The sequence below is a fragment of the Choloepus didactylus genome, chromosome 14 (genome assembly GCF_015220235.1).
Source record: "Choloepus didactylus isolate mChoDid1 chromosome 14, mChoDid1.pri, whole genome shotgun sequence".
Taxonomy (NCBI): Eukaryota; Metazoa; Chordata; class Mammalia; order Pilosa; family Megalonychidae; genus Choloepus; species Choloepus didactylus.
In genome coordinates, this window is record NC_051320.1 from 24188383 (window position 1) to 24192040 (window position 3658).

Sequence of the window (3658 nt, forward strand, 5' to 3'; positions counted from 1 at the left end):
GGAATATATTGGGAATTCTGTATAGGTTTTGTATTATTTTTGCATCTGTCTGGTATGTTTGAAATTATTTTGAAATAAAAAATTTACGAAAAAATGTATAAAATTCCAAATTAAAAAAAAAAGAGAGAACTCATAGCTAGGCATTTTATATATATATATATATTTCCATGTTTACTTCATTTATCACAAGGACTCTTTGATACAGATTTTATTATGTCAGTTTTCAAGTGAGGAAACGAACTTTAAAGTAACTTACCCAAGCTCACGCAGCTAGGAAACGGAAAAACCTGGATGTGAACCCGCGTGGCTCTGACTCCACAGTGCCAGGGATTGCGAATCTGCAGTGTAAACGAGCCGGTCCCCTTACTCCGTCTGGTCAAAACTCGAGCAGGCATCAACGATCAATCGCGGCCGTCTCGCTCACCGAGCCGGGATCGTCTCCGCCAAATTCTCTTTGCTCTGCTGTTCGCAGCCTCTGTCCATTCGTCAAACTTGGCATGGAGAAGAGCCTATCCTACCCAGTTCCTCAACTACTGTCTCTTCACCAAGTGCAGATTGAGCGCAAGGAGCAAAACAAGTTTTCATAACGTGGACCTCGTGGCTGGAACAAGTGATAAAGGACACCTGTTTAAAAGAAACAGTTCTCGGAGAATAGCTGGCAGGACCCTGGCGAAGGGATGAGCCGGACTTAGCAGGTACTTCTCCCCAGCCTCTAGCAACCAAGATTTGCTTTCTACTTTCCCTAAACTGAGGTACTCACGACAGAGTTATCCGAGGAGGAGAAAATCTGTTCCTGCTGAGCCTAGACCGTCCCAGGAATGCGATGGCTGAGGAGTGGGCACCAGGGACCAGACTGAGGTTGGGTTTCAAACCAAGATATTGGATTCTCCTGGTTAAAACAAAGAGCTCTGAGTGCCTAACAGTGAAAATGGCATGATCTGCATTAACACCCCACAACTTGAAGGCATGACAGTGAAGGGAGATACATGGACTTGTGGCACATGGAAATGTGTGCACAGACAAAGGAAATCTATAATTATTTAAAAATTGAAAGGAATTCTTCCTCACCAAAATGGGTACATTCTGTTCAGTTATCAAGTTTGAAAATCTCCAAGAGTTAAAGAGGCTGTGTCACTGGGGTCCAATCATAACCCTTGGTGTTATAGCAATATGTTCTACCATGGCCATGACTGACTCTGTGTTGTGGTAATGACCCTTACATATAACTGGAGGAAGCATGAATTTCATCACGTTGATAAACTGAACAGTCATGATTCTTTATAATTACTTCAATGCCATGTTTATGGGTCCTGGCTTTGTCCCCCTGGGGTGGAAACCGGAAAATTCTCAGGATAGCATGTATCTCCAGTATTGCAAAGTTTGCCAAGCATACAAGGCTCCCTGTTCACATCACTGCAGAAAGTGTAACAGGTGTGTGATGAAGATGGACCATCACTGTCCTTGGATCAACAACTGTTGCAGTTACCAGAATCATGCTTCATTCATACTGTTTCTCCTTTTAGCACCACTGGGCTGTATTCATGCTGCTTTCATTTTTGTTATGACTATGTACACACAGCTTTATAATCGGCTCTCTTTTGGGTGGAACACTGTAAAGATTGACATGAGTGCAGCCCGAAGAGATCCTCTTCCAATTGTTCCATTTGGATTAGCTGCATTTGCTGCCACCTTATTTGCCTTGGGATTAGCTCTAGGAACAACCATAGCTGTTGGGATGTTGTTTTTCATCCAGATAAAAATAATTCTTAGAAACAAAACTTCAATTGAATCATGGATTGAAGAGAAGGCTAAAGATTGAATTCAATATTATCAACTAGATGAAGTCTTTGTTTTTCCTTATGATATGGAAGGTAGATGGAAGAACTTTAAACAGGTATTTACATGGTCAGGAGTCCCTGAAGGAGATGGACTGGAGTGGCCAGTAAGAGAAGGCTGCCACCAGTGTAGCTTAATAGTAGAACAGTTGAAACAAAAAGCAGATAAAAGAGTCAGAAGTGTTCATTATAAAGTAATAGAAGATTATAGTGGTGCCTGCTGTCCTTTGAATAAAGGAGTCAAAACCTTCTTCATAAGCCCCTGCACCGAAGAGCCTCGAATAAGGCTACAGAAAGGGGAATTCATTTTAGCCACAAGAGGTTTATGATACTGGTTGTATGGAGACAAAATTCTTGATGATTCCTTTATAGAAGGTGCCTCAAGAATAAGAGGATGGTTCCCTAGAAACTGTGTGGAAAAGTATCCCTATGATGCTGAAACAGATCAAGCCCAAAAGAGCGAGAAGAAAAATAAATAGCCACTGTTAAAGTTATTCTTTAAGTCCATTCCATTACTTGCAAATTGTACATATTACTAAAGAATTATGCAGTGAGCCTACTCTGGTTAAGGTGTTCTTTTCCTCAGAGGTGCTCTAGTGCCATGATTTAAATATTTTTATTACCATTTTTAAATGGAGAAGCCATTCTGCATATGCCTTTGAATTCCTGCCCCCCTCTTTACTACCTTTTCCTCCCCCAAAAGGAAATATACTTCACCTAAGTAAGTTAATTGCATTTTCTTTAGGATTTTTTTATGCACTGAACTCTATGGACCTCACCTGCAGATATAGTTCCCCCTTTGCCAGGAGCATCTGCATGTGATGCTTTTATTCTTTTTTCCCCTCAGTTGATATTTCTTATGTAATATTCTGAATACTATAGAACTTAATTTGTCAGGTTCAATATAATTACAATTTTGTTACCTGTCTTTTAATAATTCAGATTTTATCAAATCAAATAAAGATCAATGATTGTTCTGTAAAAAAAAAAAAAAACAGTTCTCAAGGAAAGACAGTACTGGGCGTTTAAAGAGAACATGCTGAAGAACATGGAGAAAAGACAGAGAGAGAAAAGAAATGATATCCATGGATAAAGCCATAGACAGCTTTTCCTAAACCCTTTCAAAACTGGCTCAGGAGCAAAAAAAATAAAAATAAAAATAACGGTGATGGAGTTTCCACTCTGGATATTTGCTAAGAAGGGAGCAGTGGATCATTTAGTGATATTTTTCTTAATGACAATTTGATCTCTCAAAAGATAGAAGAAGCAATTAGAGGAACTGCTGCAGCCACTTCTGATAGTAACTCTGGCCAATAAGAAAGCTTGTAATTGGCACATCTAATCCCAAATGGGGCCCTAACGTACCTCCCTTTGGCTGAACCCTTTTGCATTTAGACAGTGGAATTGGCTTGGGACGAGGGAAGGAAAGTCCACCTGGAGCGCAGAGCACTTTGCCAGGGGTGAGGGGAGGCCTGGGAATGTGCTACACAGAACAGATGGGGACACATGGGGTCCCTGAGTGGAGGAGCCCTAGCAAGGAGAGAGCGATACAAAACTGGCAACAAATAATTTATTTCATATTAATAATTCTAAACCTAAGAAAGCAGAGCAAACTTCTCTATGTTCCTCTCTTCCTACCCTACGACAAAGTCCCTATTCTCCAGACCCAGAATTTAGGCTGTTATGGGAACTATAGGTCAGCCACATCATGGCCGGCTTAATTTTTGTGGGCAGTCTAGAAAATTATCTGCCATTTATTTCCACAAGAAAATGCATTCTGAGATCCAACTAGCCAAATTGCAAATGCTTTTTTGGAACACAAT

General features: G+C 40.4%; 1 pseudogene; it reads left to right on the forward strand.

Annotated features, from left to right (window-relative positions):
* The first annotated feature begins 1257 nt into the window (after window positions 1–1257).
* LOC119509308 lies at window positions 1258–2362 on the forward strand (annotated as a pseudogene).
* Window positions 2363–3658: the final 1296 nt, after the last annotated feature.